Here is a 24,802-nt window from a genome sequence, read left to right as displayed (position 1 = left end):
GTTCTATAATAAGGGATCCTAGTCACACTCATGGGGTGGATACTATACCAGGTACCGGGAACATAACAACTGGCGCTAGAAGAGAGAGAGTTCTGAACTGCATGGACACAGACTTCTCCAATTAATTTGGCTTGTGGGTAATGGAAGCACTCACTTAGATGGGTGTCTTTTCTAGCACGGACATAATTTATGTCTTTACTGCATCTGGTTGGACTGAGATAGGTAACTCAATATCACTTTTAATGATGTATTCTTGAAGGCATGGAGCATGGATTTTTTTTACCTTGATGTGGCTAGATGAAGAAAACACTGGATGAGATGAAAACACTGAAGAAAACACAATTAACTACCTCTCGGGAGAGAAAACCATATATGTCTCCAACAGTGTTTCACATCAAGGTAATTATAGCAACATAAATCAATCATATTTATATTTCCAGTGAATATAAAATGTTTTAAAATTGTTTTTTAAATTAAAGTTTAGATTATGAAGGACAAAAGAACAGAAACTCTCTAGAAAAAAGTATCAAAAAAGGAAGCTGTGATGAAGCAGTACAGCTCATTATGTGCTCAAAATCTTATGAATAAAAGGCCCATTAGGGAATGTCAGACAAGAAAGCCCTCACTGGCAGATGAGATGTATAACCTTTGGGCAAATTTAGTGACAATCCAGAGTTCTAAATATTCCTGTTCAACCTCGTTATAAAGTTATCTGAATTTATAGAAAAAAACTGTAACATCTTCACCATGCCAAGAGAGAATGACAAAAAATTAATTAGTATATAAAGCAATACTGAAAAATGAGAAGTAAATCGCACTAAATGATGGGCATGAATTTCTGCTCCTCCATTAAGTTGTGAATTATAATTGTGTTTGAATATGGTTATGATATATTAACATGTTTGTATGATTTTGCAAGGTTTCTAAGTAAAGCATAAAAGACTGAGTCCCAGGGAACAATTCTTCCTCTGTTCAGTGTTGCAATGACACAACTGGAAGGAAAATACAATAGTAACACTTAATATATCATATTGCTTTCAAGGACCTAGACAGAGTAAGCAGGCCAAGGAAACAGGCCTCTAACTTTTAATAGCAAGTTTTTTAATTTAATAGTATGCAATTTTCTCCCAGGAAATCCCACTGCAAGTTGAAAATTTGGAAGCAGAGCTGGTACTGTCAGGCTGTTTTTTCTATTCAAGAAGAGTAGTGTTTCTTAAACCGTTTCAAAAAGTCTCTTCTAATTTTCACATGCTTCCTTCCTTTGCTCTGGTCTTGTGCTTGACTTGCAAGAGTCAGTTTGCCCCAAGCTTAGTTTCTACACATTAAAACGACTTTCACTGATATTCCCTGACAATTCAGATTTTGGATTCCCTCTTCAGTTAGTAGTATGCTAGTCCTGGTTTGGCAACAGATGGAAGAACTCTTCTTGGACAGTTACCTAACTGTCATCCCATTCTCCTTTGCACACTAGACATATGTGAAGAAACATTTAACCAGGCCTTTTATCTAAGTGTTCTTTATTGATGCGAAGTCGTGTTGCCTAGATGTCACCTCCTCATTCAGATGCTGATCTCAGTTAAGTTTGGTCAGTTGACTGTTGCATTCATCCATAGTCCACATCTATATGACACACTGTGATGCTATACCAGACCAAATACATTCTGTTGAAGCCACTGAGGGACTGTAAATGTCTTGATCAGTCTAGATCACTGGAAAAAAAAAAAAAAAAAAAAGAAAAAAGCAACAAACAAACAAAGAAACAATCCCACTCTTCGCAACACAGGTATTTGAATCATTTACTAAAGGGAGAAAGATGCGAGAAAAAGAAATAGTAAAAGTATCTCTTTTATTAACACTGGTATTAATTGTCATGTGAGCCCAGCTAAGCCCCATCAGCTGTAAATATTTGAAAATATCTACTGATTTCATTTTGATAGATACATTGAAGCAGGTATAAATGGAATTTCAGGTACTTAATGTGATCATCACTTTTTTGAAGTTACAAGCTAAAAATTATCATGCAACTGATTCCACAACAGATAGTTTTTCTTTTGCTTCTAAGAAACTATGATGTTCCTCTTAAAAAGTAGAGTTTGGGTCTTTTTTTAATTTTTTTTTTCTGGTACATGGGAGGTATCATCAAAGTAAAGGCTTCCAACAGAGTATGATCTGATATTGTGTGTTTCAGTTGTTCCATATTTGTCTACCCTAGCTTTGAAATTTAGTTTAATATTTATATGTTTTCCATTCAAACAATATTTCTATCCATTTACACTTGGATTTTGGGGGGGAAGCTAAGAAATAGACTTATTCAGCTATCACAAAAAATGTATAAAAATATAAAATCCAGCATATTAAAATGTATTTCCAAAAAACCGTACAAACCCAACAGACATTTTAAAGTAGGTAAGCTTAGAATTAAACTGTATATACTTACATCATATCAACAGAAGGAATCTAGGACATACTTACCATACTTTCAAATTGTACATCAGTAGTCTTGATATATTTCTTGAAGTTCTCATGCAATTGTATGAAACATAAATATATATCCCACGTCATGTGAGTTAAGAAAAGTAGTAAGGGATGTTATCTTTGATGCAAGAACACAAGGCATTCAATGTTCACCACTGTGGGCATCGCCGTTTTAAGAATGTCTTTGTCTTGCTGAAACCAGAATTTTTCAGCATTCTGAAAACCTCTAAAGACTGTCTCATAGGCACTGATTAGGCTGTTTTCCTGGTTTGCAGTTACTGTAAAAGCAAACAAACAATCAAAACCAAACCAGATATTAGCATTCCAGACACTAGCATATCTAGAAATGCTGCTGCATACCGTAAGAGTTCTTTCCAAAGCAGCTGGTATGCATTATCCTTCTGTCATGACAACATGGGTATCTGCCAATACTGATAGCAAAACTGCTGTAAATGCTGCTCAGGAGGGTGAAGGTGCAGCATGCAAAGCATAGCAAACCTGGCATTGAGATGGTTTTTCACATGTACCTCTGCAAAGCACTGCATATTTGAAGTTACCTACTGCATAGCACAGGACAACGTTTTGTCCGTTTTGACTCTAATAGTTACAAAAGGAGCCACTTGGCCAAAACAAGAGGAACAGGATATTTGGAAAAGAGAATCTTGGTGCTTGATCTCTAGTGCCAGAACTGCTATTGTTTTCATCTGGCTCCCATTTTTTTTCACAAAATGTGCTGCGAGAAAAATCCCACAATGCATGGAACCAGTGTTAAGGCAAAGAAGATAAAGTAACTGCCCATGAGGCTCATCAAGAGAAAACCTTGCTATGATTTTGAGAGCAGTGTGAGCTGGCTGTCCAAGTGGGCACATTTATGACTTATTTACCAAGTAATGAACCATCACATGATGTGATAAAGCTCCTTCTTCCCATCAACTCTGCACAAAGCGAAGAAGCCCTATACAAGGTTTTGTTTCCTGATGCTTTTTTTGTTCTTTTCTAAACTTTTTTTGCTTTGAAACGTTGCCTGCTAAGCACCACAAGCATGTCTTACATTAGACATGACTATACCATTCATATAATGAATCTTCCACAGGCTGCTGCCATAGAAATCATATATTTGGATTCCAAATTACTCCGATCAGATTGTACTGTGGTTTTAAATCCTACTGGAGATAGATGCATTTTCCTCCTACTCCTCAAAACCAGAACTCACCACAGAAAAAAAATCTCAGTGAATTGCCACAATGCTAAATGCACAGGACAAGTAAGATTTTGGAAATAACACAATTTCCCTTCAAAAGCAAATTGCAAAAGTTGTTTTCTGTGATGGATGATATCTATTTTGTTCACAGTTAATCTTTTCTATTAAAAAGCATGGCTGGGCAGAAGAGCACTCCTGTTTTACTTGTTCTGACTGCTAACCTCTGCAGCCAGCAGGAACACTATAGGGAGAGTGTGTGTGGGGGAAATGTTCTCTGCAGAGCATGCCTGAGACTGCTCAGGTGGGTGACTTTCCTGACATGCAGAGGAACAAGCAGCAACTGAAAAAGAGCATAAGAAAGTGTAAAAGCATAAGAAAGATTCCGGAGAACAGTGGAACAAATAAATAGACAAATGTCAGAAGTGTCAGAATGAAAAAACTGTCAGACATCCAGAAAAGGTGTGTGGCACTTGCTGAAACTCAGAAAAAAATGCTGAACTGAATGTAGGACCTTCCTATCAAGAATACAGCGAGTAGGCTGAACAGTTACTCTCTACTCATTTTACTGTTAAGTCTTTCCACCAATTGATCTAAGTTTCTCTGTCTAGAAAAGTGAAATCCTTCTAGTTTGTTTTAACAGATCTTTACCTCTGGAGATGCAGAGTCTTTGTGGTGCCTTAAATTTCTGCAAACATGTATGAAAATTTTCTTCAAAATTCTGGCACACTTCTACAATGCTAAACTTCAATAGAGACCTGTTCCTAACGCATTTAGAAGATTAAATGATAAGATTATCAAAATCACTTCTTCCTCAAAGGAATAAGTGGGTGTAAATGCTAATCTTGTTGCTATCACATGACTGCACCAGGAATAATTAATTTTATTATGCTGGAACAGTCTTCCTTTGTGCTAGAGAAAACAAGTATCCAATTCATTGCTCACATCACAATTCATTATCAAATTAAGTACGGTCTCTGACAGTAATTTGTACAAGGTGACTTTAATACTGTGTCTTTTTATTCAGCTCAAAGGTCATAACATTTAATGTGCATCAAAATGTAAGAAAAAGTGGTTTATGTAGTCTGCTACAGTCCTAGCCAGGAGAATTTCTTGTGAGAGTATCTCATAGGTTACCAACACAACTCTGAATCAACCTGAGGAATATGAATGGTAGAAATCTTGCATACGGTATTGTTTATCAGACTTTCACTGCTAGAAAGAAGAGAAAGCCAGACGGTGACATAACATATAGGAAAGTATTTCTGCATAATTCTTTCCATATTATTTACCATTCAGGATGTAAAATGCAGAAGTCTCGCTCAGGGTTGAAAAAAACCAAACAAATTTCCATGCTATTTTAGTTCCAGTTAGGTTTTTGAATATATTTTGAAACTACTTTTCAGTTCATGGAGCAAATTACAACAAATTACAAAAATTACAACATGATGGCAAAGTGAATTGAAAATACAGTGGTTTTAATTTCATACCATTGCAGGTCAAAATGTGAGCTCTGAAGGCCTATATTTCCACCTCTTGTCCTTCAGCTAAGATAATGACTGTGGGATCAGCTTTGTATAAATACAACTTGAGAAAGTGCTTGAAGGAGGCAGGTGAAAGGTAATCACAGAATCATCTGGGTTGGAAAGGACCTTGAAGATCATCTACTCCAACCATTAACATAACATTGACAGTTCCCAACTACACCATATCCCTCAGCGCTACGTCAACCCAACTCTTAAACACCTCCAGGGATGGGGACTCAACCACCTCCCTGGGCAGCCCATTCCAACACCGAATAAACCGTACTATAAAGAAATGCTTCCTAATATCTAGTCTAAACCTTCCCTGGTGCAATTTGAGGCCAATACCTCTTGTCATATTGCTTGTTACTTGGTTAAAGAGACTAATCCCCAGCTCTCTGCAACCTCCTTTCAGGTAGTTGTAGAGGGCGATGAGGTCTCCCCTCAGCCTCCTCTTCTCCACACTAAACAACTCCAGTTCCCTCAGCTGTTCCTCATAAGACCTGTGCTCCAGACCCTTCACCAGCTTCGTTGCCCTTCTTTGGACACGCTCGAGTAATTCCATGTCCTTTTTGTAGTGAGGGGCCCAAAACTGAACACAGTCATCGAGGTGCGGCCTCACCAGTGCCGAGTACAGGGGTAAGATCACTTCCCTGTCCCTGCTGGCCACGCTATTGCTGATACAAGCCATGATGCCATTGGCCTTCTTGGCCACCTGGGCACACTGCTGGCTCATGTTTAGCCGACTGTCAATCAACACCCCCAGGTCCCTCTCTGACTGGCAGCTCTCCAGCCACTCCTCCCCAAGCCTGTAGCGCTGCTGGGGGTTGTTGTGGCCCAAGTGCAGCACCCGACATTTGGCCTTATTGAAACTCCTACAGTTGGCCTTAGCCCATCGCTCCAGCCTGTCCAGGTCTCTCTGCAGAGCCTCCCTACCCTCGAGCAGATCAACACTCCCACCCAAGTTGGTGTTGTCTGCAAACTTACTGAGGGTGCACTCGATCCCCTCGTCTAGATCATCAATAAAGATGTTCAACAGGAGTGGACCCAAAACCGAGCCCTGGGGGACACCACTCGTGACCAGCTGCCAACTGGATTTAACTCCGTTCACCACCACTCCTTGGGCCTGGCCATCCAGCCAGTTTTTTACCCAGCAAAGCGTGTGATCATCCAAGACTCGAGCAGCCAGTTTTGCCAGGAGAATGCTGTGGGAAATGGTGTCAAAGGCCTTACTGAAGTCAAGGTAAACAACATCCACAGCCTTTCCCTCATCCAATAAGCATATCGCCCTGTCGTCGAAGGAGATCAGGTTTGTCAAGCAGGACCTGCCTTTCATAAACCCATGCTGACTGGGCCTGATCATCTGGTTGTCCCACATGTGTTGTATGGTGATACTCATGATGAGCTGCTCCATCAGCTTCCCAGGCACCGATGTCAACCCGACAGGCCTGTAATTTGCCGGATCGTCCTTCCGACCCTTCTGATAGATGGGCGTCACATTGGCCGATTTCCAATCTGTTGGGACCTCCCCGGTCAGCCAGGACTGCTGGTAAATGATGGAAAGCAGCTTGGCGAGCACCCCAGACAGCTCCTTCAGCACCCTTGGGTGTATCCCATCAGGTCCCATAGACTTGTGTGTATCTATGTGATGCAATAGGTCACTGACTGTCTCCTCCTGGATTGCAGGGGTGTCGTTCTCCCAGTCTCTGTCTTCTGGCTGAGGAGGCTGGATTCCCTCAGTACAACTTGTCTTGTTATTAAAGACTGAGGCAAAGAAGGCATTAAGCACCTCAGCCTTTTCCTTGTCACTTGTTACCATGTTTCCTCCTGCATCTAGCAGGGGATAGATACCCTGGTCTTTATTTTGCCACTCACATACTTATAGAAACATTTCTTGTTATCCTTGATTGCTGAAGCCAGAGTAATTTCCAGCTGGGCTTTAGACCTCCTGATTTCCACCCTGCATAGCCTCACAGCCTGTTTGTAATCACTGTGAGTGGCTAGCCCCTTCTTCCAAAGGCTGTAAACTCTCCTTTTCTCCCTGAGTTTCAGCCAAAGCTCCCTGTTCAGCCAGGGTGGTCTTCTCTGTCGTCGGCTTCTCTTACAGCACCTGGGGACTACCTGCTCCTGAGCTATTAAGACTTCCTTCTTGAAGAGTGCCCAGCCTTCCTGGACCCCTATACCCTTCAGGATTGTCTCCCAAGGGATCCTGTCAAGCAGGTGCCCAAACAAGTCAAAGTCATCTCTTCTGAAGTCCAGGATGTCAGTTCTGCTTAGCCCTCTCCTGGTCTCTTTAAGAATAGAGAACTCTATTATTTCATGATCGCTGTGCCCTAGTCGGCCTCCAACCGCCACATCATCCACCAGTCCTTCTCTGTTCACAAAGAGGAGATCCAGCAGGGCACCTTCTCTGGTCAGTTCTCTCACCAGCTGCGTCAGGAAGTTTTCTCCCACACATTCCAGGAGTCTCTGGGACTGGTCCCGCTCTGCTTTGTTGTATTTCCAGCAGATGTCTGGGAAGTTAAAGTCTCCCACAAGGACAAGGGCAAGCAATCATGAGATTTCTCCTAAATGCCTATAGAATATTTCATCCACTCTCTGTCCTGGGTGGGTGGCCTATAGTAGACTCCAACTACAACATCTGCACTGTTAGCTTTCCCCCTGATCCTAACGCAAAGACACTCCACCCCGTCTTCACTACACTTGTACTCAAAGCAATCATAACAGTCCCTAACATACAGCGCGACCCCACCACCTCTCCTTCCTTGTCTATCCCTCCTAAAGAGCTTGTAGCCATAAGTTGGCACACTCCAGTCATGGGAGACATCCCACCATGTTTCTGTAATAGCCACGACATCATAATTTTCCTATTTCATCATGGCTTCAAGCTCCTCCTCTTTGTTACCCATGCTGTGTGCATTGGTATACATGCACTTCAGATGGGCTGGTGTTTTGCCCCCTTCCCCCTTCAAATCTAGTTTAAAGCTCTCTCAATGAGCCCAGCTAACTCCTGCCCCAAGATCCTCTTCCCCCTCTGGGACAGGTGCATTCCATCTAATGCCAAAATGTCTGGTGCCCTGTATACCAACCCATGATTGAAAAATCCAAAGCCCTGACTGGAACACCAGTCTTGGAGCCACAAGTTCATCTGTTGAGTTCTCCGGTATTCTTCTTCATCCATCCCCACAACTGAAGGGATGGAGGAGAACACAATTTGTGCCCCTGACCCCTTAACCACTTTCCCCAAGGCCCTGAAATCTCTCTTCATTGTTTTAGGACTTCTCCTGTAATATCGTCACTACCTACCTGAAAAACCAGGAGAGGGTAGTAGTCCTTAGGTCTCACTAGAGAAGGGAGTTTAGCCATGAGGTCCTTGACGCGGCCCCCAGGTAGGTGACAGATGTTAGAGATTCAATTGATGGCACAAGTGATTCTGAAACCCTAATCTCTAATAGTCATCTCTATGTCTTATTCACTAGACCAGACCTCTAAATCCCCTGTTAGTAACCTTTAATGGAAAGTAGTCAAGAAGAATTGTCAGTTTCTGAGGAGCTGAAAAAAATATGTAATTTGGCTTTCCAGAAAATCAGGAGTCTTCAGCTACTTCGAGCATCTGGGAAAAGAAAAAAAAAAAAAAAAAAAAAATACAAGTACCAACTAGGGATCATAAATGTGATTAACTTTCTGTGTATCTGTTAAATTTCAGGTGTTATCTGTGTATGCACCACTCAAAACTCAGCAGATATACATTTGTAAATTACATATAGACTATATTGTTTTAAATATAACCAGCAGGAAGTATGCTAAGACATCCAGTTACTTCATCTCTGCAAAGTTATAGACAAGCTTCTCCAAAAAAAGTTAGTTATAGATTGTTAAATAGAGATGATTTTAAAATGAATTACATTACAAGACATTTAATGGTTTAAATTATTAAGGAGTATAGACTATCTTCCTAGGTCGTGGTCATGGCCCTGATAAAATTCAATGCTATGTAAAATATGGATTCCAGTATAACATATAGTGAAATATAATGGAATATTGAAAAGTAAATATTACACACTGATAAATAAGATCTGAACTAGTCTAAAAGGTGACATACATGTTTAAAATGAAACCTTCTACTCTGTTCTACTCTGTTATTTATGTATAGTACAAAGCAGATAGCACAGAGCCCAAGACATTAGATGGATAACTCTAATTATCAATCATCTAAATTCTTTCTGTATCACTGTACTTGAAGATGTAGTTCAGTGAGACTCTGGGTTTGACATGCACCTTAAGAGTTTCCCTTTCTTGCTCAGCTTGCTTATGCCTACCCTTAAAGTGCCCCTCATTTTGTCAAAACAACTGTTTGAAGGGCTCATCTGTAATCCAGACCACTGAACTGATCTTAATTAAAAAACAAACTCTGAAAAACAAAGCGTTGGAGAGGCTTAATATTACTATGGTATGCTCACTGTAGTGCTAATGTTCCTTAGGTAGATATCTGTTTGGCCTCTGTCAAGAAAGGGCAAACTCCAACGCAGAGACAGGAATGAGAAGTGGTGAGAATTTCTTGGTGTTACTGTCAAGGCCCATGGCTCACCAAACTACACCTGGAGACAAGAGTCCTGGGATGCTTGTGCAGCAATTTGTGAATTCTTGAACCAGGGCAACACTGCTGAAATTCAGTATAGTTCACAGTATGGCTGTGTAACACACCTGTCCTGCAGTGACTGATGGCACAATTCAGAGAGAATGGGGGATTATACACCAAAACATTTAGACTAATTTGAATTTTGTGGGAGGACAGAATGCTCCATTTCCCTCATTCCATTTTAAACAACCCTCAGATAAGTAGCTTGATAGTTTTAAGAAGAGCTACTTCAATCTGATCTGTGATTTCTTTTCATTCAAACATCTGCACAAATAAAACCCCATATGTATACAGTAACACTGTGTAACCATGATTAACAGAGTAATTGCTTTCTTTGTTTCTGTACAGAATAAAAATATCAGTACAAAGATTTTTTTTATATCACCATATCCATGCAGGGGAAGGGAAGACTATGCCACTTATTTGTATCACAATCCTGTTTAGCTTTCTTACAGCAAACCCAAAGGCCTCAGGATCCCACAACACCTTGTTACACAAGTAACATTCTTTCATCTTCTTCTCAACTACATTTTATGCCCTCTTGTTTAGCAAAGATGTACTTCAGAGTGGCTTTCTTTGCCCCTCTGTTCTTTTCAATTTAAAACAAGGTTTCATGTAACAAGGGGTCTTGGCTACTTGCTTTCTGTCCTTTACTATTCTGCAGGCAAATCAGGATCCAAGCAGACTCTGCCAGCTGTTCCACATGGGAAAGTGAATAAATTGGCATTTTACCTGCCTTGGAAGAGGTTATGAGCAGTTAATTGTTCAAGATCCCATGCATGGAAGGCACAGTACACGTGTAAATTATTAGTCTAATTGCAGCAACAGAATGGTAAATGACAATCAGCAGTGAGGAAGCTGCTGCATAGATGTCTAATTGCTTGTATGCAACAGCTGTTGTAATTGAAACTGTGGCAAGACCCTGGCATTAATGTAATGATTCTAATAACTGGACACACAAATGAAACATAAACGAGGAGTTCCCTCTGGCAGGACAAAATGAAACAAAAACTGCAATTAAATAACACACCGAACCAAAGAAATGTACCATATGCATGGCACCATAATAAAGCAAGCTTGTGCTAGCAGAATCCTAAAAGATCAGACTTTTCCTCCTCCTATCTTCTGAGATTCAGAGCTCCCTCCCATCCTTTCAGATGAGAAGATATATTCCTCAGAGTTGCATTTTTAGCAAAAACTGGATATCATAAGCAGAAAAACTCTGGCTTCTGGGACTGTTCTTTGAAGAGGTTGAGTCAAGTCTTAGTTATGTGGGTTCATCTAACCTCACCCATCTGAACGGAGAGGTGATCAATAGCTCCTTGTCACAAAATATACTTTGTAGCTAACTTTCAGAATACTTTTATTTTCACTATTTATTTTCTTGGAAGCATCGCTATAATGAGACTTTAGGTTATTTTGAATAATAGTTCTGAAAGTAGTAACTGAATTATAATGAAACAAAGAAATTGACTCAACAGTAAAGGTTTTTTTTTTTTACTGTTAAGCAGGTATTCTTTATTAGCAGCGCTGGGGTCACCCTGGGGATTCTCCACCATAAGGGCACCCAAGAATTAGCAAGGGACATCAGTTTACATACACACAAATCATACATATTCATTAGACTTCCTGGAGAGGGGTGTCTTATGATAATGAGTTCCCAGAATTCACTTACATAGTCTGAGCATTCTTAGTAAAAATAGAGTGAGGGTCTTCGGTGGTCAAAGGAAGAAGTAAGTAGTCTTCTTCACGGTGTTCGCTAGTTGACCTTCTTTCCCGAGCATGCATTGTGAAGTAAACTCCAGGTGTCTTCTTCTTAAATCAGCAAAATCATCATGCACTGTGAAGTCCAGGTGTCTTCTTCCCAAATCAGAAAAATCATCCTCCCTAGATAGGATCTCTGTGTTCTTTTGTACAAGTCCCCCTTATCTGTTTGCCCATTCTAGGAGCTGCCCAAGTGTCCACTGAAAGCTGTGAGTCTGCTATCAGTGATTTACATAGGGAGTATTTTACTCTTGTCTAAACAGACAAAGAGGCCTAGGGAAACAGTTAAGGAGTCCTTGGGAAATAAATGAAGCAAAACACAAGCAAAGATTTCATTCATCACAGTTTAGTCTTAATCAATGATTGTCAGAAATTCATTTTCTGAGCCCTTTCAATAAGTAAAAATAACTCTACATACTTTTAATAAATATATATAATCTGATTTCCAGATTGTGCTTCTAAATTAATATATTTCTGTGACTTCATCAAATTGGGACTGTATCTTTTTAACATAAAATAAAAGAGGAATTCAGTGAAATGCAAATACAGTATCAGTGGAAGTGAAGGAGCTGGAGCTTCCTTCCACAGATAACACCTTAACTGCAGTTAATTCATAAAAATATTATTATTATTTGTCATAGAGTTCATAAAAAATGTTTGTGATATTCAGCTGTAATTTTACTTTGATGCTTGATTTGCTTCACTGTAAGATTTTATTTTCAAACAGTATCAATGCCAAAACCTATATTTTATAAGCTTAAAAGTAAACAGCAAATCATAATCTCCCCAAAAATAAATTCTATTAATACGTAATTTATCAGTAGCTTCAATATAATATTTTACTTCTAATTTTCTAGAAAATAGTGTCTGTTACTTCATCATTTTCTGTGCAAATGTTTTATTAATACTTATACAATAATGCTAGCTCTGCCATTTCTTCAACTAGGAAGTTATGTAGACACTACCTTGGGGCAGCCTAAATTGGGCACTCAGTGATGGTGTGGTAATGAAATCAATCTGACAGATGGCAGTACTGCTGCTGTACCTAGATAGATAGGAGTCCTAGTCTGTCCAGATTCCCTCTCCAAAATGCTGTGTCTGGCATCTATTTTCTTATGACAATACAAATCTCACTGCAGCAAATACATTTTTGATTACCTAGCCTGTTCGCCTGCCAGTGAGTAATTAATACCGTTATCACCTAATCAACTGTTGTTTAAATGCAGAATGTAAACTATGTCCTTGTCTTTGTTCTTTTCACTCTGAACACTGGCAAAAACAATAGGCTCTTCAATAAAGTTTCCCATAGCTCAGGCTCCTGAAATGTCAGTACACAGAGATTAAAAAGAAGAAGCTGTATTGCAAAAATTTACATCTTGCTCTACCTAGAGAATTGAACACTTTAGTAGTTTATTTTAGACATTTCCAAACTTGTTTGTTTTTTTTTTTTTTAAGACCTGTGTGAGAACATTTTTGTTTTCATAAATATTTTAATTGTTGTTTAAGACTCCTTATAATGCCAAATTATTTCAGAAGATAACTCAGGGACCATTCTGTCACCAAAATGAGATAAAAGATCGACACCAATTTGATGTAGATAAACAGACACTCCTTTATTAACAGCCGGGTGTGTAGGGGAGTCGTCTCACCAACAATGCACATCTAGCTCCTGTAGCATGACGATTATATAGGATACAGTAATTCATACATAAACATGATAATTCCTGTAACTCATTTTCTTATTCCCACCCCTTTCCGGTCATGCGCACTTGAGTCCTGAAATGAGTCAGGGAGCTGCTTTTGTGACCACCATGGACTACTGACCTAAAAGAAAGACCATCCAATGCCCTTGACTCAAGGACTTTGTCTCACACTGTGATTTTAACGTGCTTAGAGGCCCTTTCACAATGCAACTTTTAGAACACCTGGTCTACAGGGCAATAAATCGTCCTTACTGAACAGCCTAACAATGGTACCTCGATATGAGTCTTATTCTTTGAATAGAAATCGATAATTGATTATTACCAGCCTACGTGGCCTTAGTCTGGGACTTTACAAAGGACTTTGTAGCAGCATAACTGTTTGTATGGTTACTCTAAATCATTCCTTATTTAAATCCAAATCACAAAAATCATTACAATCAGCTCAAATTAATAACAAATCAGTAACAATTCAGCTCTTGCCAGGAGACCGAATTTCCTCTGACATCATGCAGTTAACTTTTAGTTTATGCTGCAGTCAGTGGAATCTTCTTGTTTGTTTCACAGGACTTCAGTGAGGTCCTAACTGACAGATGAGCCATTCCTGCACCTTTTCTAGAGCAAAGCTCAGTTCTGCGCAGAGCTCAGTTTTACACAAAGTAACTGAGAGCAGCAGCATTGCTGGGGAAGCACACCCCAGAGTCCACACTGGGGTCTATCAAAGTATCTCATCTGAAGGCTCAAACAGCAGCTATAATCCGTCCACTCAGCTTGCAGCAACACTGGACTGTTTTTTTCACTGTAGATCATTCTCTTGTGCTCTAAGAAATTTTTTACACAATCCTGATAAAAAAAATTGATAGACAACACAAAGTTGTAATATTTTTTTCTTTTTTTTTTTCTCCCTAGAGGTAGAAAGACAACATCCCTGCAACAAGGACTCCTAGGTGGGATGCAAAAGACCCTGAGGGAAGATCATATTCTGAAGTTCTCCCACATTTCAGCTGTGTCTCTTATTTATTAGTCAATCAGAAGTAGGTCATTCTCAATTTCTCCTGCTAAAAAAACAAAATAGTGAAAGTAACCTCTGTGGCAGAATTTAGGTCTTCAACAACCACATTGACTAGTAAATACTTACACCTAACAGATATTCTGTCTCTCTCTCACCTCCATCAATTTCATTCTGCACATGGGAATAAATCTATTCTTATATAGATTGGTTTTTCTTTCCTTTTCTTTTTTTTTTTCCCCCTGTTTTTTTTCCTCTTTTTTTTTTTTTAAAAAAAAAAACAAAACAAAACAAAACAAAACAAAACAAAACAGAAATCTTGACTATTTCCAAGGAAGACTTTTCCAGAGGGATACAAGCCAGGGGTCTTTTCATCATCAAGCATCCAGACCGGTTACTGCTGGGAGATTCAGATCAGATCTCTGTCTGGATTTCTGTGCTGCAGAGGTCTTTGACAGCTTTTCACAGTAGGATGCACTTTACCTCATGTTCAAAACCCTACCATGTGCTTCAGAAACTGGTATCTCATAAGGTCAGCCACCAGCAACCGGGTAAATATTATTACGCCTGACCATAGGAGATGACAGTAAGAACTGTAAGTGAACAGCAGCAAAGCCCAGATTTAACTGTTTAACTTTATGTAATTCAAATACTTAAGTTAGGTTTTTAGACAGCACGGACTTCTTCAGAAAATAGACAGAAGCACATTTCTGTTTTCCTCCATTACTTATGTTAAGAGATTATAGTGAAAAGAGTTTTAATTTAGATACATCAGTTAACTATCTAAAATCAGAAACATAATTCCCATACCTCACTGCTCCTCTGCACAATGCTGTGAGGCAAAAGGTATTTTTATTTCCCTATCTTTATAAAAGTGCTGAGTAGACTTAAAAATATTAGAAAAATCAGAACAATTCAAGCACTGCAGACTCCCACAGATTAAACAAAGCTGTTAGAATGGCACTGAACAAAAGGTCAATCTGTGAATCTTTCCAGAACCCTAGTTTATATAATTTTCAGTGAATTTGCTGTTTTTATAGTCAGATGCACAATTAGGAGAGTTTTTGTTGGTTTACTAGTTTGGGTCCTGAAAGAAACAAAAATTTTAAAAGCCTAATTTCTCTATGCATGAATAAAAGTGTATCAATTTAAGTTTCAAATAATATATTACAACACAAACATATACATAGATTGATATTTCTCACATTTTTTGCTTTTCGTGAAGGGTTGGTACATGTTTAGACTTACGTTTCTATCCCTATAATACTGGAAATGGGAAGTTATTCTTGGTGTTTTATTTGTCTTTATGAAGCAGATTTGAATGAACTCTTCTAATACATTGCATTACAAAGATGAAAAAACATTATAGTTAATAAATAAGTCAATGTTATATGGTATTTGGTAAAATGTATGTTCTAGAAAACACCCAGCTATCTGTTAAAAACAAGTGTGAATATCTATAATGACAAATGAAATGAGGCACTAGAATGATGTCATATAAAACATTTCTTTAAAATGCAGTCTACACTCCACTAACTGTGCCTAACATTATCTTTGTTTTCCTGAAAGAGCTTTGTCCACAAATAAAGTTATTAATAATGGTTTGCTAATAACAATCCATGACAGCTTAAAATGATTACAGGAACACTGAGGATTTACTCAATTCACTAGTCTAAGTCAAAACTTTTGATGAAATACCAGAACAAGGTCAAACATTGCCAATCTTTGTTTATCAAGTTCTTCAAAATACATAAGGTGCCATGATGCCAACCCTGTGTCCTACTTACGTTGACACTGACAGAAGGCTGCAGTCATGTTGTTGCCACTTAAGAAGTACCTTCTAAAAAAATACTAGAACAAGTTTATTCCTTCTGAGACATCGCATACAGTGAATAGAGTAAAACTAATTGAAAGTGATAGCACAGTCTGTGATCTAAATTTGAGAAACAGTGACTGACAAAGATCTCTCAATTAAAGTTTAATATATAATGACAAATATTACAAAAAAGCTGGTTTTCTTGTAAAAATTTATAGCAATTACATGGTGTATACAGTCAAGTTTGTGTTCTGGTGGAACTGCACATACTGGATCTATCTGAATTGCAGTAAAGTAAAAGATACTTAATGATTTAGCTTTTGTCAATCTTCTACACAATACACTATTATATTTAGTTTAAAGATGAAAAAATCCCAATTTTATGAAAAGTTTAGGAGTGAGAGGATATATTAATTTTATCAGTTTGCCAGTAAATAAATTCTTAGTGAATCAGATTATTTATAAGCTGCAGCATACCATTATCACAGTATATCGAGATGAAAATGCTCTTCAAAAAAGAAACAGTCCACTTAAATGTTGAGTGGTTTTAAACTAATTTTCAAAGTTCTCATTTCATTTAGGTTTCAGCTGACATGGGCTGTGGACCTTCGATACTCTGCGCTCCCACTGTGGATCTCCTCTGCACAGATGCAAAGTAAATGTGATATTCTTGGAGTGTCACGAAGCAGAGCATTCTGACATATCTGCATGAGAATTGATGGGAACTATTTGAGTACAAAATATGTTTCCAGATCCACGGTGTCACATATCCAAGACATACTTAACAGAATTGTTGAATTCAGGTGTCAGTTAACATGTTTGGGTGTCTTACAGGAACCATAGGTTTTTCAATCTTGAACTTATTGAATATAAATTCAGCCTGATACCGGTTACTTCACATTACATTTAGCTTTACATCATTTACGTGCTTTCTAGGCAGACATTTGAAGCTGGAGATATACCGCTGTTTGGGAGTTCCTGATCTCCAAAACTGGGGAATAAATGAAAGCATAAATATAGGAGCATAAAAGAAGGACTCCTGTTGGCTAGATTCACATGGTCAACTAAGAAAAACTTCCATGCTACAGGTCTTCTTTCAACTCTTTTCAGAAAATTCCAGTAGTGCTATGGAACATTAGCACTTTGTAGAATAAAACAACATTTTTTTCAGTCAAAAGACAGAGAAAGATAGAATTGTTTAAATGGTACAAGATATAATTAAAATAATATATGCTGCAAAAGACAGACCATCCTAATTTGGAGGCCTGACTAGACATTACTGCCTTTTCTTTAACTGTGTACTCCCTCAATGTTAATCAATAAACTTGCTTTTAAAATCTTCTTTTGTCAGAAATTACAATAAAATGGGAGCAAGAAATCCAAGTAGTATGTTTTAGCAAAAGTGTTGCATCTTTATTAGGCTTTGGATTCAAATCTACAAGCATACATACATACAAGTGGTTTTGCTAATAATAACATTTGGCCAAATTACTCTTAAATAGGATCTGTCCTAATGTCGATGTTCAGTTATTGAAAAATAAAGTGTTAACAAACCTCACAAGCCACAAACTAGTGGAGAAGGAAATAACCTCTTACTCCCCCACCCCCTTTTTTTTTTTTTTTAATTAGGCTTAAAAATTCATCCAGAATCCAGTGTCTGATGCCCATTAATAAGGGAGAACCCTATTAACAGCCTCCTCATCATAACTATATTTATTTCAGACAGAATTGCAAATTTACTGTAAGTTTGGAGAAAGTGGCATGTCAAAGTTCAACTTCTTGGCTTTTTAATTTTGCTCCAGGGAAGAAGTGTTATGTGCCAGACTTATCAGGCTTGACTGCTTCCCTTGGTCAGCGTGCTGGGTTGTTTTTGCTGGTGTATTCACCAGTGGTTATAGAAACAAGCAGTTCTATGTGTAGCAGGACTAATGAAGTCTGACTTCATTTAGATTTATGGTTCAAAGGATTCTTCTGTGCTTACATCTCTCCTCCATAGAGTTTCTACTAACACTAAATGGCCTATGCTGCAGCATTACTCTTTGGTGAGAAGGGAGGGATTATTTCCAGGGTGGGAAGACCTTATCTCCAATAAGGTCCCCTCTTGTATCCAGGCATCTGCTTTGATAAAAGAATTTCTAACCCCATTTATTAATTTGTCAAATTTGAGTAAAAGTTATCATCTCAGTGCTCTGACACCTGTCATGAAAGTCACTGTGAGGCAGGGACATATGCATAAACATGTATTGCATGCAAGGAGTATAGTCTCACCAGTCTTGTTTTCTTAGATAACCAGGGTAAGAGGGTTCTTTTTTTGCCTGCTCTTGGTACAAAAGCTGTTAACTGTCTGAAGCTCAAGCTTCCTTCTTGCTCTTTTGTGCTTGGCAGTGCAGGCATTTTTTGTGGGGAGTAACAAAGTCCTCAGGTAGGCCACAATTTGCTTGCAACTAATGAAACTACCTGTGTGATACATGAGCAGGTTACCTGAGAACAGGACACACACATGACTGAGTGAACATCTAACTGTAAATTGCTTTCTCAGCAGAGAACAAATCATCCTGGTTCTGAAGAAACTTCCAAAGCATCTTAGTTCTGTTATTCACTCTGATACCTCCAGCCTCTTTTCTGTCTAATATAATTGTTCACTGTTACATCACTGAATCTGTAGTGATGTCTCTCAGAATCAGGAAAAGGCTCATCAAAACATCCCTCTCTGTTTTGATTAACAATCATTATCTTGTTTTTAATAAACAACAAAAAATAATAAAACCCCAAACATTTACTGCTTCTTATACCATGTTTCTTTTTTCTTATTTTCTTTTTTTTTTTTTTTTTTTTTTTCCTTCTGTTGTTAATATTCTCATTCAGCCTAAAGTTTTGAGGTTTTTACATCTTGCTTCACTGGAATGAAACTCTAGCTTTCACTACCTAGCAGTGACAAAGCACCTAATGGGATGAACAAATATTACCTTTCTAGAATAATCTTCAAACCTTTCCCTACCAGTAAATTCAATTTTAAAAAATATATACTGATTTATCTTGTATATTTTCTTCTGAGTTCTTATCCAAAGCATTACTGGACCTGAAGAAAGGAATAATGAATCCTCCAAATTTCTGAGTCAAAGATTTTTGCACTGTCAAACAGATCAAGTAATATTCCATTAAGCCAAATTAATACTAAACATCAGATCTAACAATCTAAGATCTGACTTCCTTACTGTGGCATTCATAAGAAAAAGCAATTGTATTGATTCTCCTGAAGCTTGTTTCTATATCTACTATTATACTGCAAAATACTGGGTTCCAGTTGAATAATAAAATAGAACACATAGGTACTTCTGTCAAGTCTCTCTTACTTAATTACAAATTTAACTAGAAATTTTGCTCTGTATACACATTTAACAACATTTCATCTGCAAGACACTCTCAGGGACAGAAAAATGAAGGAAACACTCATCAATTTTTCAAGCAAATGTTCAGAGCTAGCTGTGGCTAGCTGTTTAGACTTCTCTTCATTGTTAGTATGACAGATCTCAGCTGTAGTTTTTTGTCCAAGCTATCGAGATATCTTACTATGCAAAACACAGATTCTTATACCCTTATGTAGAATATTGGCTTACACTACAAGCCCCATTAATTTCACCAGAAGAATTTATAAGTGAGGTAGTATTTGATATAAATGAATCAAACACAAGTCCTTTATTCCCAAAGTCTTTATCTCATCTTCTTTAAGAAATAAAAATAGCAATCAAAAATATTGCATCAACCATTCTAAGAAATATGTATCTGACTAGGCAATATGGATTGCTCTGCTAGCTTCTGGCCCTAAATTACAAACAAAACAAAACAAAACAAAACCCCAACTGATTTTAAAACAAAAGGTTCTAGTTTAGAACTGGAAACTCCTATTCCATTACAGGACTATTTCTAATACTCCTGTGGCTAACTTGCTTTGAATGTTGTTACTACTTGAGAGTTTTCTGCAGAAGGGACAATCCATTTAAATCCTTATTTCTTTGGGTTTTTTTTCTTTATATGCTGTTCTTGGGTTCTGTGTGGTTTCTTTCCTTACAAGCAGTTCTCTGGATGAATGTCAGGAATTAACCCCAATTCTTTAAATGATTTCATTTACAACAAAAGACAATTTCACATCCTCAGCTTACTTTCTTTCCAAAAGCTTCTCAGTCTTTCCTTAGTGGAGACCATGCAGACAGCTTTTCTGAAGGACTGGAACTTAACCTTTCTTGAAAAATACTACATCCCAAAAGAAATGTTGTAAAACACAATCTTAAGTTTTATTGTGGCAGAGCATAATAAAAACATTAGATTGCAGAATAAGCGATTCACACCATACTACCTCTTCCAGAGGCAGAATAAAAAGACTGTTTTTTGAAACACTGAGCTATTTGACCAGTTAACATTTTGGGGAATACTATTCTGCATAAAAGCTCTGCTTCTCATTCCATCCAACTAGTCAAGAGCAAGAATATATAGCTCATTTAAATTTAAAATGTAGAGACTATTTCTCAATGTCTCTTAACCACATTTGTCTCATAACAAAGGATGTTGTAGAGCTCAGGAATATAAATATATCCTGAAATGAACTAGCCACAGTCATGAGGAAAACAGGTAAATTACCACCTCTTGGGGGGCAGAGGGAAACTTTTATGAGGGGAGAGAATGAGACAGAAAAAATGAGGAAAGAAAGAAAGGTTGGATGGATTTTCCTACAACTTCTATTTCCCCTTCTACATGATCCCCTAATAAAGCTGGCTTATTATTTCAGACCTATTGTTCTAAAGAGTATAATTATTATTTTCATAATTACCAATGTAAAATTTTTTAGAATGCTAGACTTTACATTTGCTTATGAAATATCATGAAAGTTGCACTTCACTTCCTAGAAACATCTGACACGAGTCTTAAGAGTTATTTTATTTTTGGTATATTATGTCAGTTCTAATCTGTATTTCTTCAAGAAAGCTTACAAAGCCAAATTTAACAAGAGCTTAAGTTATTTTATTTCAAGTAATAATTGCAAACTGTTGAGTAAATATTGCTCCCTGCTATGCAGTCACTCATCTAATAAAATGTACTCTTCTGAAATGTTAAAATACTCCAGTTTCATTCAGATAATTTGCAGATATTTTACCAAAACTTTCTGATTTGTGAAAATAGCTTGCTAGTTGTATTGGAAATAACTTCTCTGCTTGTTTTACTGCAACATTTTGCCGTTCATGACACTGTAAATGTAGAATGAAAGTGCTAAAATAAAAAGAGAAGAAAACAAATATATTTTCCCAGATTTTTAAAAATTTATGCTTGCCGAATATGTATTATGCAAGAGAAGGTATTTGGTCTCACCTGTATAGAGAGTATATGGCAAATGAAAAGCTCTGTGTGATCAGATCAAAAGTTGCATGTAGCCCAATTTTATGTCTATGAAATTGGACAATAACGGTTAAGGAAAGAGCCTTCTCCTGCTTTATCCTCCTGACTTCTAGTTTAGGATCTTTCAGATTTTTGAATTTCACCTGGATTTTTATTTGTAATAGTCACTGCTCAATCTCTCCTCCATCTGTGTGTTTAGTACTTTTCAAATCTATTTAGACTAAGTCCCTTAATGTGGAAATAAACTTTACAGGTGTGTTTGTTTGTTTGTTTGTTTGTTTTGTGATGTGCTATTAAGGTATTCCTTACTGATCTTCTCTATGATGTTGCATTTCTTTATGAATACCTAACAAATACTCTACATCTATCTTTTATGCTGAAGAGTCCTAGTCATACATATGATCAGGGAATGCACATGCACGTTATCAGTAACACCTTGATTCTCTAGCTGAATCTCCTCTGAGGCCAGCATTATTGTGAAGATTGTTTCTTCCTCTGCCACACCACAACATGCTGTGCTGCAGCTCCAGAGGGCCACGTAGGGACCTATTAATTCACTGCTTTCTTCATTTGGTATTGGTAGATTAGTAGCACCAGAAATGAGACAAGAGCTGTCCCTGGAAAAGGAAGACTGTCCTTCCCCAAAGAGTTTGCAAAAAGAATGAAAGGCAACAGCAGAATAAATTAGTTATGACAAAATGATAGTTCTGATCAGCATAAATAAATGTTAGAAATCACAATTGCTTCTTCAATGCTTTTTGTGTTCTGTGAGTATCATGTGAATAGAAAGGTATAGTAGTGAGCAAATGGAAGTAGACAAGAAGCCAACTCACAGACATTTGTATCTGCCAGGGCGGGTTTCTTCTTGTCTACTGGGTGATATGTAGGAAAGTTCAACAGTAATGTAGAAGAAAAAAATCTTTAAAAATGTTATGGATTGTCTCAAAAATACTGTTAACCCAACATAGCTGATGATTATTTTATCTGGTCTCAAGGGTCAAAATAAGCTACAGTCATTTGCCTTGTTTAGCTGTTTGTATGTCATCTGTTTCTTAACTTATGGAATTATATCCTATGGTGTTGATTCAATAAATAGAAACACTTCATAAGAACATACATTAAGGGATATATCGTTTGCTCACTAAGAAGTTTTCAAGTGGTTGTTAAAAGGTTGCTTAACTTTAAAGCTGGTTTTGCCTTGAATGGGGATTTGGAACAGAGATGCCACTTCCAAGATAAATTGTTTTGTGAGAAGATAACTGGTCTGCCAAGGCTGCATCTGCAAGAATATTTTGCCATCATTTCCCAAATAAGTCAAGAAGTTTTTAGTTTAGTTAAAAGTTTCCCAGAACTCTGATCTCAATGAGTAGGACTGCATACATTTGGGAGACTACGTCTGCATAGCTGTACATGAGAATAGAAGATAAGTATCATATGTTCTGTCTCCACTAAAATAGTTTTCTCTTAAAATGAGGTTGCTTTCACAGAGAAATAACTCAGCAGATATAGGGTACAGAATCCCTGCACATGTGGATTTGGAACGTATCTACAAAAAAACAAATAAATACGGGAAAGAAGATCTTTCAGATCTGATCTTGGTATAAAAAGACTAAAGCATGGTTTTCTTTCATTTCAGCTTACAAGTGTGCTTTTTTGATTATAATTTTTATACTCAGGTGTCCAAGAAAGGCTCAAATGCCAGACACCCTTGAAGTCATTCAGCACATTCTAGCTGCTGCTTCAACCTGTGAAAAAATCAACCTTTAAGGGACATACAGGATATCAGTAGATCATCATTAAGTGTAAAACCACAGAAAACTAAGACTGTAAAATACTGTATGCAGAGAGATAGTACGGCATGGTGAGAATAACAACTGTCTCAAAGGACAGAAGTTGCTGGAGGCTTCTGATTAGACAAAACAATGATAAAAAAAAAATCAAGAGAAACTGCCGATGTGGATTGGGAATGGAAGTGTTGATAAATATAATGTTATCAACAATGGCTACATCTTTCAGGGTGTTACAGTGAAAATGTATCAATGCAATATACTGCAGGCAACTTGAACTATTTCTTCTCACATTCAAAATGATGGGACACAAATCCATTCAGATTCTGAATATGATAAGGCACTCATGCTAACATACCTTGCCTCTTAGCAAGATTGCCTTAAATTCAATGCCACTCTATATGGCTTTTGAAAGTCACACAGAGTTTTTTCAGACATTTTTGTAATATAGCATTGAAACAAAGAAATTGACTCAACAGTAAAGGTTTTTTACTGTTAAGCAGGTATTCTTTATTAGCAGCGCTGGGGTCACCCTGGGGATTCTCCACCATAAGGGCACCCAAGAATTAGCAAGGGACATCAGTTTACATACACACAAATCATACATATTCATTAGATTTCCTGGAGAGGGGTGTCTTATGATAATGAGTTCCCAGAATTCACTTACATAGTCTGAGCATTCTTAGTAAAAATAGAGTGAGGGTCTTCGGTGGTCAAAGGAAGAAGTAAGTAGTCTTCACGGTGTTCACTAGTTGACCTTCTTTCCAGAGAATGTGCTTTGAAGTAAAGTCCAGGTGTCTTCTTCCTAAATCAGCAAGATCATCCTCCCTATAATAGGACCTGTGTCCTTTTGTTCGAGTTCCCCTTATCTTAGTTTGCCCATTCTAGGAGCTGCCCAAGTGTCCATTGAAAGCTTTGAGTCTGCTATCAGTAATTTACATAGGGAGATCCAAACAGACAAAGGCCTAGGGAAACAGTTAAGGAGTCCTTGGGAAGCAAATGAAGCGAAACACAAGCAAAGCTTTGAAACAAACGAAGTAAAACACAAGCAAAGCTTAATCAATGATTGTCAGAAATTAATTTGTTTGAGCCCTTTCAGCATTTAGACCTATCCTTCTCCAAAGCAAGCTGCAAAGCAAAAAGAAGAGCAGTGTTAGCAAGGAGAGGGCTATGGTAAAACAATCAAAAGGGAAGAAAAAGCTAAGGAATATAACATTCTTGATAAGTGATGACAAAGTATCAGACATAACACAGAAAAGTCTCTAATGGGATTACACTGGGATTCCATTTCCAGTAGAGGACAGCAGCAGATGGCACAGAGAAAAGTGGACAGATAGACACTGTAGGTAGTGTGAGAGACCAAAATGTCAAATGACAGTCTCAAAGCTTGCTTTGGGTCACAGGGAGGTGTCTGTAATGCCTCAACCATTCATCAAGGACCAGCTGTGGCCTTTGTAATTAATCTAGGAATGTCACCCAAGGAAGCAGGAGTGTATCAAAGGA

The 24,802-nt window shown here is 37.8% G+C and overlaps 1 long non-coding RNA gene across 2 annotated transcripts; it reads left to right on the top strand.

The window, feature by feature from the left end:
* Positions 1-63: 63 nt before the first annotated feature.
* Positions 64-21,776, top strand: LOC141945538 (uncharacterized). Of its 2 annotated transcripts, XR_012629549.1 has the most exons (4): positions 71-137; positions 260-399; positions 14,209-14,333; positions 16,706-21,776. It is a non-coding gene; the product is annotated as an uncharacterized LOC141945538 (long non-coding RNA). The 2 variants fall into 2 exon arrangements; XR_012629548.1 differs by having other exon boundaries at positions 64-399.
* The last annotated feature ends 3,026 nt before the right edge of the window (positions 21,777-24,802 follow it).

The sequence above is a fragment of the Strix uralensis genome, chromosome 1, assembly GCF_047716275.1.
Source record: "Strix uralensis isolate ZFMK-TIS-50842 chromosome 1, bStrUra1, whole genome shotgun sequence".
NCBI lineage: Eukaryota > Metazoa > Chordata > Aves > Strigiformes > Strigidae > Strix > Strix uralensis.
Note: the sequence above shows the minus strand (reverse complement) of the source record. Positions and strands in the feature narration are given on the sequence as shown.